Source organism: Gadus chalcogrammus, chromosome 3 (genome assembly GCF_026213295.1).
Source record: "Gadus chalcogrammus isolate NIFS_2021 chromosome 3, NIFS_Gcha_1.0, whole genome shotgun sequence".
NCBI classification, from domain to species: Eukaryota; Metazoa; Chordata; class Actinopteri; order Gadiformes; family Gadidae; genus Gadus; species Gadus chalcogrammus.
In genome coordinates, this window is record NC_079414.1 from 1,467,389 (window position 1) to 1,481,825 (window position 14,437).

The window sequence follows — 14,437 nt, forward strand, 5'->3', positions numbered from 1 at the left end:
TGAATTACCCAAAACCCGCCACGGTTCAGCAAATGTTGGCCTTCCTGGGCCTGTGCAATTACAGCCGCCAGTACCTCCCGGAATTCACAGAACGAACGTCCGAACTCCGCCAGATGGTCACCACAGCCGGGGCCCGACACCTACAAGCTCCGCTGGAATGGGACCCAGGAAAAGACACCGCCTTCCATCAGCTGAAGCAGGCCCTCCACTCAGCCGCCGCCCTCCAAGCCCCCGACTATACAACCCCCTTCCATCTGGACGTCACACAAAGGAACGGAAATGTAGCGGCCACCCTCTGGCAGGCAAAGGCAGGCACCCGAAGGATCCTCCACTACCACAGCTCGGCCCTACCCACTCCGGGCCTAGGACTCCCTCACTGCGCCAGACATCTCATGGCCATCGCCATCGCCCTACGAAAGACACAGTTCCTCACCATGAACAACCCCACGGTGGTGCACACCACCCACGGAGTTAAGGCTGCGGTGGATAGCTCACTCTTCACCCTGTCGGCCGCCATCACCCAGATCCGGTTGACCGAGGCCCTGACAGATCCCTCGGTGAGCTACTCGACGAAAGGAGTGAATATGACCGGAGAGTATCCCGCAGACACAGACGGCACCCCCCACAACTGCACGCCTCGCATCCTGTCGGAACTCCGAGCACGGCCAGACCTCCAAGGGTCGCCCCTAGAAACACCCAAAACAGTGTGGTACACCGACGGCTGCTGCTACAAAGATGCCCTGGGGACCAACATCGCCTCTTGGGCGGTGGTGGAACAAGGGCCGACAGGGGTCTGCCACACCAGACACTCGGGGATACTCACGGAGTACCCTTCGGCCCAAAGGGCTGAACTCACGGCCATGGTCGTAGCCCTCGAAGCCGCGAAGGGCTTACGCCTCGACCTTTACACCGACAGCAACTACGTATACGAGCTCTGCCATCTCAACGCTACCCAAGCAAGAAGGCGGGGTATGCTGACCTCTACAGGGGCGCCCCTGAAGCACAGGGACCTCGTTGTCCGCCTACTCCTCGCCATCCAGCTACCAGAGTCTGTGGCCATCATCAAGTGCCAGGGCCACACAAAAGGAGACTCCCTGATCACCCGCGGTAACAACGCCGCCGATGCCGCCGCCAAGAAGGCGGGGGGCTACTCACCGCCGCTAGTCCTTTCCCTGATGGACCCCCTAGACGGGGAGCCATACCCGAGGAGCATGAGCGACCTCCTGATATACCTTGGCGAGATGCAAGAACACGCCGGTCCTTATGAGAAGAGCTGCTGGATCGCACGAGGATGCACTCAGGACGAATCCGAAATCTACCGCTACTCAGATGGCAAACCGGCACTCAGCTCCCGAGCCCTCTCTCTCATGGCTCGGTCACACCACTCCCGCACCCACCAGGGCACCACCGCGACAATGGAGACAATCCGGCGAGACTGGTGGCACCCCGAAATGAAAGCCAGCATCCAGGAAGTGATCAAGGACTGTCACGCCTGCCAAATACACAACCCACGCCCAACCCACAAACCCCCCAGAGGAATTTTCCCAGTTCCCCAACTACCCTTCCAAGAACTCTACATAGACTACACCGACATGGGGCCGGACAACCGCGCTCAGGGGAAACGCTACCTCCTGGTGATCGTCGATAGATTTACCAAATGGGTAGAGGCCTTCCCCACCAAACGTGAAGACAGCGCGTCCGTGGTCAAAATTTTGCTAAATGAGATCATCCCCCGTTGGGGCTACCCCAAGCTACTCTGCTCTGACAACGGGTCCCATTTCTCTAACGCCAAATTGCAGGAGGTAGAGGCCGCGTTAGGAATAGCACACCGGTTTGGCTCCGTCTACCATCCCCAGAGCCAGGGACTGGTGGAAAGGGCGAACCGGACTCTCAAAAGCGTGATCGCAAAGGCAGTTCACCCTGGGGACACAGGTCCCCAGCAGCAACAATTGCTGCAGGAAGAGCTAGCGGGCTACGCCTCTAAGAAAAAGATGAGCTGGATCGAGGCTCTCCCATTGGCGTTGTTTAGCGTGCGCTCCCATCCTAGCTCCCGGTGCGGGCTTAGCCCCTTCGAGTTAGTGACAGGTAGGCCCATGCCCGGGCCACATTCTCCCCCCAGGGGCCCGGTACTAGACCATTATGATGAAGCCCTCTTAGAATATGTACAGGCCCTGACTCTTGCCTCCCGAGCCTTGTACACACAGGTCACCTCCCTCTCGACCCCCGCAGATCCTAACACCGTCCTCGTTAATCCCGGGGATTGGGTCTGGGTCAAGGTCCACAAGAGACACTGCCTTCAGCCACGGTGGGAAGGCCCCTATAAGGTACTTCTGGCCACCCCCTTCTCTGTCTCCCTTTCAGGAAGGAGCGGCGCCCGCTGGCACCATCTGTCTACCACCCGCAAGGCCGACAACCCACATGACCGCACCCTGGCTACCGTTCAACGCGACCTCGCCCGGCTGCACCATGAGGCCACCACTGACGCCGCAGGAGGCCCAGACCAATAGACGTTGCATCATCGGCATGGTAGGAATAACCGGGGCCATGATGGGTTTCTTCATCCTGTGGGGAGTGGACTTCCATACGGCCATCCCGGGGAGGTCCCCCACCACCAAGCCCCCGTCTACGACGATACAACCCTCATCAGGACCCCCAACCCAGGGTCCACAACGCCACAAGAGACAGACACCCCTGCAAGCCGCCAAGTCCCCCAACGACCCCTGCCTCAGCCGACACGGTGGGCTATCCTTAAACTATACTTACGGTTCCAGCGCCGCCTATACCTTCCTCCTATGCGACGTCATTTCCTGCAGAGGCGGACCCGCAGCCTGGAAAAAGTACGATGCATACATCTGCGATGCACCCAAGGGTGCCTTATCGGGAGTCCAGGGCAACGGGGTAATGCTGTCCACGGACAGCAGCATACGCCAGGACTGGTGTAGTAGGTGGTGGACTGTACTATGGATGACAGGGAAGCACCAGGGGTACTATGTGACTAACCGCTCTAAGACTCTCCACAGGCCTGGCGCGACGGCCGCACTACAGGCGAATGGCTTCCTCTCGGGAGGCAACGGCAGAATCACCCTTACCCTCAAAAACATTACCAGCAACCCGTACCAAGGATGGGGTAAACCCAAATTCGGGTCGACTCGGGTGTGCGGTGTGGACACTGACTCTGCCTATCTCGTGTTCGGGGTATCCCATTCCGGCCCGGACACGCGGGCCCTGTTGAAAATAAATTTCAGAATGGCCCCCACCACACCCACCGCACCAGCCTCCAGGGCCGTCGGGACAACTCCTAAACCCCCCGTCCGACCCATAATGACTCGCGACGGCCCGGTCACGATTTTTGATTTAGATTCCGTGGGGCGACTCCCCACCCACGATTCCATCGCGCTCGCGACCGGCTACGTTGACGATAATGCATGGCTTAGCTGGATTACTGCTACGATCCGATTCCAGGGGCTGTCCGACTGCGTAGCCTGTGCGTCAGCTCGCCCCCATCTAATCTCGACCCCAGTACTGTTCGATTTTACCAGCGACCCCATCGGTTCTCACTGCATGTTAGCTCTGTTTGTTACCCCCAAACCGGCCGGCTGCGGCCTCCTTAGCTCTCTGTTTCCACCCGGCCTTAACGACTCGATTCCCCCGGTGTACTCCCCTGGGGAGTACACCCACTCTTGCATCACCAGGGTCGGAGCGGTAAAAGTTGGGGTGGTACCACCATCGTGGTGCCACTCCATCACGAACGTTACGCTTTGGCCCAACATGACCGAACCGGGCCTAGGACGCCAAGACCTATTCTGGTCCTGTGACAAATTCACCCTTAGACTTACACTCCCGGCACAATGGTCCGGAACCTGCATTATAGTGCGCCTACTTATGCCCGTCACGCTCTTTACCCGGGGTTCGCCCAGGCCCGATAACCAAACTACCTCTCGATACCGCCGCGACTCCGCTCTCACCGACCACTTTGACCTAACCAAGAACACCCCCACGTACATGGATAGCATAGGCATTCCCCGGGGCGTTCCGAACCAGTTTAAGTTAGCAGACCAGATAGCCGCGGGTTTCGAGAACATACCCCTTCTCTCTGCCCTATTTCCAATCACCCCCAACAAAAACGTAGATCGCATTAATTACATTCACTACAACGTCCAGCGCCTATCCAACTTGACTCGCGACGCGGTAGAAGGGCTGGCCTCACAACTGGCCGCCACCTCTCTAATGGCGTATCAAAACCGTCTAGCCCTAGACATGTTGTTAGCCGAGAAAGGGGGGGTCTGTTCGATGTTTGGGGCTCAGTGCTGCACCTTCATTCCCAACAACACGGCCCCTGACGGGTCAGTGACAAGGGCCCTGGCCGGCCTTCGAGCACTTTCCGACCAGATGGCAGAGGACTCTGGGGTCGACAACCCCATGGAGAAATGGATGACTGACATGTTCGGCAAGTGGAAGGGCCTTCTCATGGCCGTCCTGACATCCCTGGCTTGCTTTGTCGGGATTGTGGTCTGCTGCGGGTGTTGCTGCATCCCCTGCGCCCGCACCCTCTGCTCACGCCTCATCACCACGGCCCTCGAAAAGGAGAAACAACAGCCCCCTCCCTACTCCGAAGCTGCCCCCCCCATGCCCCTTCTGAATTGCCTGGACCTGCTTCCCCTGGACGACCAAATGGGGCCTGCAGACTTTGAATGTGAGTATGGCCTCCCTCGCCCTGCAACCCCTGACTTTGAGTACGAGCTCCCCTACACACTCCCAACCCCCGCAATCGACTGTGTCCTCGCCGAGCCGGACATCTACCCGTGAGTGCTAGTGGCCTCTCCAGGTGCACGGCCCCGGCGTCCTGTTTCCACCACCGTATGCTGAAACCCCACCACCCCCCCGCCTGTGACGTACTAGTAACCTCTCCAGGTGGGCTGCCCCATTCCCGTCCCCGCCAACGGCACCACCCCCCTCCCACCTGATGCACCCACGTCGCCCGGACCAGGGATCTGCGTTCCGGCACCAGGGGTTGCGGCCCGTTCCCTTAAGGCTTGAGGGCGCCCCTGGCTGTATTCGCTTCTGTACGCTTCACTGTTTTTAGCCGCTCCCATATCTATGCCCGCGTCTACGCAACCGACGCCGGGAACGCAAATGTTGTTGTTTATATCGCTGTCCCACTAGATGGAGCTCGGGGATACACACGGGCGAGATTCCAGGGGCCTTGATTGCCCGTTTATCAGATGAGGTCCTGAGCGCAGTTGAATAAAAGGGTCTAATGCTCAGGTGGCGCCTTGCGTCCACCTGCCCGTGATGACGCTCAGGACTATTCCGTGGTTTCTTAGTTGTTCCCGTGCCCCGGGCCTACCCCGAATACCCCATGCGTGTGATTGCTTATTGTTACACGACCAGCTAACTCCTCCTCACATCCTTAGTGTGTGGTAATCTGGGGATGGGTTGAGGGGGATTGCCATTCGTTATCTACCTCATATCTTTCTGTTATTATTACTATTATATAGGGACACGTTTCATGGTTGCATTTCTTTCCTGTGATTGTTATTATGTAGTGTCTGTGTGATTGGTGCATTTTTGTTATATTGTTATTGTTTACTGTTAGTTTTGTGGTTGCATTTCGTTATTATTATTATGGTTTGGTGTTGGTTTTGTTGTGTGGCCAGCTTTGTTGTTGGTTGTTGTTTTTGGTATAGTTTGATATTTGTTTTAGTATTGCTGTATGCTTGTATTTTTTTTTTTTTTTTCTCTATTTTTTGTTATTTTTTTTCTCTTTTTTGTGTGTTACCTGCTGCCACTTTACTTTGTATTGTCTGTTCGCGATGTATGGCCGGGGTGGATGCCACCCCCTAGGTGGGGTGTGTATGGCATACCCATGTCTGAAGCATGGGTGGCGTTTCTCCCACGTGGTTCCCCATACACCCGGTCCAGCGACTTATTTTGGTCCCACGCTCATGGTTGTTTGTTTTTATGATAAATTTTGCCTTCTTTCTGTTATTTCTAAAAGTGTTATGATGGTAGTCCCGCGCTGAAGTCCTATCCCTCGTACCCCTAATGAGTAAAAGTCGTCTTGCGACGACTTGAGGGGGATATGTTGGGCAAAATAACCTGCTGAGCACATATAAATATAGCTAACTCCCACCCTAGCTTGAGGAGCACAACACATGGCAGTCACGTTACAATATAGTCAACTTTTAACACATAACACAAACATGATAATATATAGTCAGGTCAAGGCCGGAGCTGAAGGCCCCATCTCCCAGGCAGGCAGATGGTGGACACTCAGACAATGCACCAGTATCATCTCCAGAACGGGAGAGCCACATTAATTATCACACAGGAGACATTTTGAGAGCTCTTCCCCGTTAGGAGGAACCAAGAGATACCTCTGCCCACACCAGGGGCCTGAGAGCCACATTAATTTATCACACAGGAGACATTTTGAGAGCTCTTCCCCGTTAGGAGGAACCAAGAGACACCTCTGCCCACACCAAGGGCCTGAGAGCCACATTAAATTATCACACACGAGACATTTCAGGGGGGTACTCCCCGTTTTAATTTATGACACCGGAGACACAAGGAACTCTCCCCTGTTACGAAGCTCTCTCAGGGCCTGGGAGCCAAAACACACAGAACCACACACACCTCAAACGCACACACCTCATCGAGAGGAGGATACAGCATAAAAACTGTACCACACGGGGACTCTTGACCCTCTTCTTCTGAAGCAGACCTTCCACGGAGGCGAAGCTCTGGACGAACCATCAGCGCTGATTAGGGACTTAGACATATTCGATTTCTCACGCTTTATGACTCTGTATAACCGTTGCCACTTTACTTAATAAATCCAAGGTCCTCGTGCCGACAGACTTTATTACCTCTCCGTCTCATTTTATCTGATCCAGTAACTAGACAGACCGTTTTTCCCTTCAATACACACATTTTTTATTTGCTGTAGTGCTGAGTTTAAATCTTATCCATCCTCACCACACACTTGTAATTTCGAGTACTTGAAATAAATTTCATTTGTATAGCCCTCAATCACAGTTTCCTCATAAGTCAAATCAAAGTTATTTTTATAGCACTTCGTCACAGTAGAGTCTCAAAGGGCTTCCAAGTCATTAGTGAGGGGAAAAACGGTCTGTCTAGTTACTGGACCAGATGAAATGAGACGGAGAGGTAATAAAGTCTGTCGGCACGAGGACCTTGGATTTATTAAGTAAAGTGGCAACGGTTATACAGAGTCATAAAGCGTGAGAGATCGAGTATGTCTAAGTCCCTAATCAGACAATGTTGCATTGTCTGAGTGTCTACCATTTGCCTGGATGGGGAAATGGGGCCTTCGGCTCCGGCCTTGACCTGACTATATTATCATGTTTGTGTTATGTGTTCGTTGGGTTAGAGCAAGAGTTGACTATATTGTAATGTGTCTGCCATGTGATGTGCTCATCAGGCTAGGGTAGGAGTTAGCTATATTTGTAATGTACATGTGATGTACTCAGCAGGTTATTTCTCCCAACATATCCCTCTCAAGTCGTCGCAAGACGACTTTTACTCATTAGGGGTACGAGGGATAGGACTCCAGCGCGGGACTACCATCATAACACCATTAGAAATAACAGAAAGAAGGCAAAATGATCATAAAAACAAACAACCATGAGCATGGGACTAAAACAACTCGCTGGACCGGGTGTATGGGGAACCACGTGGGAGAAACGCTACCCATGCTTCAGACATGGGTATGCCATACACACCCCACCTAGGGGGTGGCATCCACCCCGGCCTTACATCGCGAGCAGACAATACCAACAATACTGGCAGCAGATGATACACAACAAAACCAACACCAAACCATAACAACAACAACAAAATGCAACAGTAAACAATAACGATATAAACAAAAATGCAACAATCACACAAACACTACACAATAACAATCACAGGAAAGAAATGCAACCATGAAACGTGTCCCTAAATAATAATAATAATATCAGAAAGATATGAGGTACACAACGAATGGCAATACCGAGGGGGATATGTGTTCTCTCTCTTATTCTTCCTCACTCCCCTTAGGGTCAAGCAGCACCTAGGACTGTTAAAAGATAAGCCTGGAATGCAACATCCTGAACTCCCCATCATGGAACAAGGCCTAATAACTATCTCTCACACACAAAAAGATCCTTCTGTCCCTTCATTCACAAATAACTTTTCCCTTTATTATAAATAACTTAATACTGCTCCCCCTTTCCAAATTTCTATATACACAAAACTACGAAGCTGACCACCAAAATTGGTACAGGCCTCGTCAGGCCGAACCAAAACACCCTCACAGGTTCTAACTTCCATACAATTCTAGGGAGGGGAACTACAACATGAGGTGGAGTAGAGGACTTCAAATATGGTGGACGGGGACCTCAAATGGGAGGACTACACATATGGGAAAGGGGATTACACTCTGGGCCTGAAAACTATACAGAGTCCCTTCTCGTGGTCCTGAAACAACCGTTCATTGTTAGAAAAACACGCACTCTATCGCTACCTCCAACTGTCTAGAGGGAAAATGGTCCCTCTCGATCGTCCTCCGACTTTAGCTCTCCTTGCTATCTCTCCTTGCTATCTCTCTCGCTCCCTCTCACACAAACGCACATTGACATGTACATGCTGTCACGCACATTCACTCTAACCCCCTTAAGACACAGGTGGGGACTCTAACCCCACCCGAGGGATTCTAACCCCCTTTAAGACATAGGTGGGGACTCTAACCCCACCCGAGGGACTCTAACCCCCTTTAAGACATAGGTGGGGACTCTAACCCCACCCGAGGGACTTTAACCCCCTTAAGACACAGGTGGGGACTCTAACCCCACCCGAGGGACTCTAACCCCCTTTAAGACATAGGTGGGGACTCTAACCCCACCCGAGGGACTCTAACCCCCTTAAGACACAGGTGTATTTATTACACATCCATTACTTGGCCATCGGTAGTCTTGTATCACTATGCCCGATTCTTATAGGCCCTCTGGTCTCGTGGGTATTCCTTCACCATGCAACGAGCCGATATTCGATGTGTCACGCGTTCAGGGTCAATCGGGTTTATGGGGAAATGCTGGGATGCAGTCCTATTCGTCCCCACGAGATATCCCGTAGCGAACCGCTCTCACAGTCTCACTTCCTAATGTGGTTCCTATATAACTATGCAGAGTTTGGATTTTATCAACAGGTTCTGCCTACCTTTTGTTGGGCGATCGCGAGGTGAGACTGCAGGAATCGGTCCGGTGCTCCGGGGTCCCGAGGGCGTGCCGCTCTCCGTCTCTCGTTTCCCAGTTGCGATTCAATTCGACGAAAGATCACGTCGGGGTCACCAAATTGAGGGGAAAAACAGTCTGTCTAGTTACTGGACCAGATGAAATGAGACGGAGAGGTAATAAAGTCTGTCGGCACGAGGACCTTGGATTTATTAAGTAAAGTGGCAACGGTTATACAGAGTCATAAAGCGTGAGAGATCGAGTATGTCTAAGTCCCTAATCAGCGCTGATGGTTCGTCCAGAGCTTCGCCTCCGTGGAAGGTCTGCTTCAGAAGAAGGTCAAGAGTCCCTGTGTGATACAGTTTTATGCTGTATTCTCCTCTCGATGAGGTGTGTGCGTTTGAGGTGTGTGTGGTTCTGTGTGTTTTTGCTTGGCCTTGGCTCCCAGGCCCTGGTATATGCATGTGTATCCCTTGTGTTCCTCCTAATGGGGGAGAGCTTCGAAATGTCTCCTGTGTGATAAATTAATGTGGCTCTCCCGTTCTTGAGGATGACTGGTGCATTGTCTGAGTGTCTACCATTGGCCTGGATGGGGAAATGGGGCCTTCGGCTCCGGCCTTGACCTGACTATATTATCATGTTTGTGTTATGTGTTCGTTGGGTTAGAGCAAGAGTTGACTATATTGTAATGTGTCTGCCATGTGATGTGCTCATCAGGCTAGGGTAGGAGTTAGCTATATTTGTAATGTACATGTGATGTACTCAGCAGGTTATTTCTCCCAACATTAGTCTGTGAAAGCCCTCATCCTGTGGGGAAGCAAAACTCAAAGAAACCAAGGAAAGCAGAATGCAGGACTCCTCTTTCCAGGGATGGTTGAGACAGACATAATGGTAGCATCACCATAATCTATAGAGTGAGTGTGTTATATGCATGCACACGTTGTTCCTATGTAATAAACATGTATATTGCAAGCGACAGTGTTAGAGGATGGAGCTGTCATGCCAAATTTGTACCGGCTGCCAAATTTGTACCGGGCGCGTCATCCATACGTAATCCATTCCAAACCTGCCTGGCAACAGATGATCGCGTCGTCCGTTGCCTGGCAACGTACGATCGCGTCGAACGACGTGAAAGGTTCACGGACATTCGCGAACCTTCTATCTAGCGATCCGTTATCTGTATTGTGCTATTTCGTCCTTGACCTGCTTTAAACACTCAGTTTACTTGCTAAATTTGATTAAACAATTAAATACAATACAAATATAAAGTAAAAACAAGTGTTATCTAGCGATCCGTTTTCTGTATTATGTTATTTCGTCTTTGGCAACATGAGCGCGAATGTTTTTTGAAACCCGCTTTAAACACTCAGTTTACTAGCTAAATTTGATTAAACAATTAAATATAAAGTAAAAACAAGTGTTTTTACTTTATATTTGGACGACGCGATCATCTGTTATCAGGGAGGTTTGGAATGGATACGTATGGATGACGCGCCCGGTACAAATTTGGCAGACGGTACAAATTTGGCAGTACAGAGCCGCTTAAGCGTGGCCACATGGATGCAATGACCTACGCCGAATAAAGTCTAGCAAGCTACACTTAGAAATACTCATATAATCATACTCAACACAGGTGATTACAATCATGTACATTCATTTATACCATGGCCAGAGAACATTTCATTTTGTAGGGGTGTTTATTATCTCAGATAAGAGCAAGTAATCACTCCATACAAATCCTCCTGAAATCAGCCTTCCTACAAAGTTAGTAGTAAGGTCTCTTTTGTTTCCATAATGAGCAAAACCAGAGGTGCCTTTGGCGCCCCTGTGAAAAGGGTCTATACAATTTCAATAAATAAAAAATGTAAATGTAACAACAGCTTAAGGCAGCAACCTGCCGAACTACGTAAGGGATAATGTATAGAACGCCGGTCATAATTTAAGCCCCTTCAGGGCCAAGCAAGATCCCTCCGCTTTGCGTCAGGGTCCGGTTCGCCCAGTCGGCGCTTATTCCCCCAATAATAACTGGCGTTCTACACATTATCCCTTTTATTACACGGCAATTGTTGTGGATAAAACCACGGTCTAATACAAAATACGAGAGGTCGAGAAAGACTAAAAAATAAAGATTGATCAAGGCTTTATTGCAACTGCAGAGTAACAACATCACCCGAGTTTGTTTGCAAAGAACTGCCCCCAACGGGCCGCGATTTCTAAGGTAACCCCAGCATCTGTGACCCCCTAGACCAATTACAGCGCTCTAAAATTCAATCTACGGGCACTCCACGGTCCCCATTAACATTTATATTCCCGCTCCCATGCCCATATTACATTCTCATGCATTCATGCATTAGGTACAAAAGGTTTACATAATAAACATTACAGTTACATGAAGTTACATATTATGCATTACAGTTATATGAAGTGAGATCTTTGATTAAAATCCATTCATCGCCTTGTTTATTAACCTGATCTTAAATCACCATGACTTACCACGTGTTTAAAGGGGAAATATTATGAAAACAACACTTTTCCTGGGATTTGGGGTGTTGTTTTAGGTCTTTGGTGCTCCCTGCAACATACAAACTTTGAAAAAAGTCTGTACATGATTTTTTGAGTGAGATATGCATTTCTGAAAGTACCCCGCTTACAGTTACCAAACGAGCGAGTCAGTTCTATTTCATGTAGGCTACGCCGTCTAGGCTTCGCCTTATGGGCTTGTCCCGTGCGCGCTGAAAATTCAAACTATGCACCTATCAGCGTGGGCACCGCCCACATTTCCCACGGTATCGTGTATATAGCGCGGTGAATACCGTCACTCATCCTCCCTTTTCTTTCAGCACTTGTGCTTATCAGCGAGAAATTGAGAACTACTATTAAGAAGAAGATGAAGACTTAAAAACGGATCTCCCGAGCCGGTGGCAGCGGCTCGGGCGAGGCCGCGGACAAACGGCCCCTTTTCAGGGCCACCTGAGAGCGCTCCTGGAGCTAGGTCCTTTTCAGGACTCCTATGCGCCTCCTGTCCCGCCTCCCTGGCACCGGGTGACGGGCACTTGGCGTGCTCTGTGTGCCTCGGCACCGACCACGCCGAGGCTGCTATGGCGGCCCCCGTCTCCTGTGTCGCCTGCCGGGAGCTGCCTGAAGAGGGGATCCTCTCCAGGCATCTCTTCTTTTCCCCTGCGGTGGACCTGACGCAATGGCATCATCGACGCCGACGACGACGCCTCCATGGACGGCGACTCGGCGTCCGGTTTTTCCCGCTCTCGGGTTACAACCGCCACCGTCGCGGGGAGATCATGGGTGAGGCGGCGGCCATCAAAGGGTTTCCCATGCCGGCCCCGCCTCTCGCCCCCGTATCTGACGATATGCAGGGCGAGTGCTTTCGCACCCCATCTGCTTCCCGGCGGGTTACCCCTTGTTCCCGCCTGTGCAGCACTTGTTTACTGCTGCAGGTGGGGACCCTTCTACCCTGAAGGCTCCGGTAAGCGAGGGGGATCCCTCGCCTGGAGCCTCCACTGGCAGCGCAACCTAACGAAAAGCCGCTGCCCCCCGACCGCCTCCAGAAGCAGATTGTCGGCCTAACGGACGTTAGGCCGACAATCCGCGGCGGCGGTCAACAACATCGCCCTGCTCTCCTCTGCCATGGTCTCCTTGTTTGCTGACAGGGAGGCCTACGGCCCGGAGGAAGCCGCGAGATGGCTGGCGGTTTCCCGCTTTTTCCAGCGCCATCCTCCAGCTATGCCAGCCGATAGCCGTTTCGGCCGGCCAGCATATGGCGTGGGCTACCATGATTCAAAGGGTCATATGGCTCTCCCACACTGCGGTGCAGGAACGAGAGCAGGCCAGCCTCGTCCAGGGTCCACTAGCGCCTGATGGCCTATTTGGTCCCCGGTTCTCCGAGGTGCTCGCGCACCAGCAGTCAGTCCGTGAGAATCGTTCCCGGTTCGGGGCGATTCTCACGTGCTCCTCCCACCAGCAGGCTGGGAGGAGGCGGGGTCCAGACCGGTCCCAGCGTTCCAGGGGGCCGCCTCCGACTCCAGCCCCGGTGCCGCAGCAGCCGGGTAGAGCAGCGCCACGGACCGGTAAGTTCCGGAAGCTTGCTCCTACTTTTTCTTTCCCTATTAAAAAAAAGAAAAAGTAAAGACCGTTCGGCCGAACAGCGGTAGGCTACATGGTACCTAAAGAGCGATATTCCTCAGGCCACCTGCGTCCTACGCTTGTGGTGCGTTCCTCCATGTTGCCTCTTCCCCCCTCTCAGCCCTGTGGCTGTAGGGTGGCGGTCGGACGGCGTGTTCACATGGCCTCTGATTCACCTGCTTCTAAGAAGCGGCGTCCCTTGGAGCCTTGTGGACGGATCAGAGACTCGTTGCACGAGCCCGTGGATACGGCCGCTTGTACCGGTCTCCCAGTTCCCCACATTATAGGTGAGGAGACGGGTCCGCGCGCTGTGGCTACAGCCTGCGGACAGCGCATGCGCACAGGTGTGGCGGCCGGACGGCTCGCTCCCTGTTCAGCGGGCACGAGCGCGACGTCTAGACAGCTCGTTGTTTTTACAGCGGCTGGATCTGGTACGTCTCCTACGCTCGCTGAGCCTCCTCCCTTTCATGGGAAGCCCCCCTTGGCTCACACGCAGTGTGGAGGCGGTAGGGGCAGAGGAATACGGGTTATTCCTGGACAGTCTTCCTCAGCTGTCGGCTCGCCCTCTCTCCGACCGCTATGCATGTTGGCAAGAGCGGTGCGTTCTGCCATCGTGGTTGGACACCACGTTGAGATGGGGCCATCCCATACAGTTCAAGCGTCGTCCCCCACCCTTTATGGGGTTGGTGGAGACCACGCTACGGGACCCGGCTGCGAGCAGGGCTCTGGCAGCAGAGGTGACACGTCTCTTGGTAAAGGGGGCCATCACTGTCGTTCCTCCCCACGAGTCTCACCTAGGGTTTTATTCCCGCTACTTCCTGGTTTCCAAGAAGCCAGGGGAAAAGAGACCTATTCTGGATCTTCGCGTGTTCAACAGATCCGTTGCCATGAGGAAGTTCAGAATGCTCACTGTCGGAGCGTTGTTCCGGTGTGTGAGAGAGGGCGATTGGTTCACATCCCTGGATCTCAAGGATGATTACTTCCACGTCCGTGTTCGGCAGGCGCACAGGAAGTTTCTCCGCTTTGCCTTTATGGGGATGGCATACGAGTACCAGTGTCTGCCG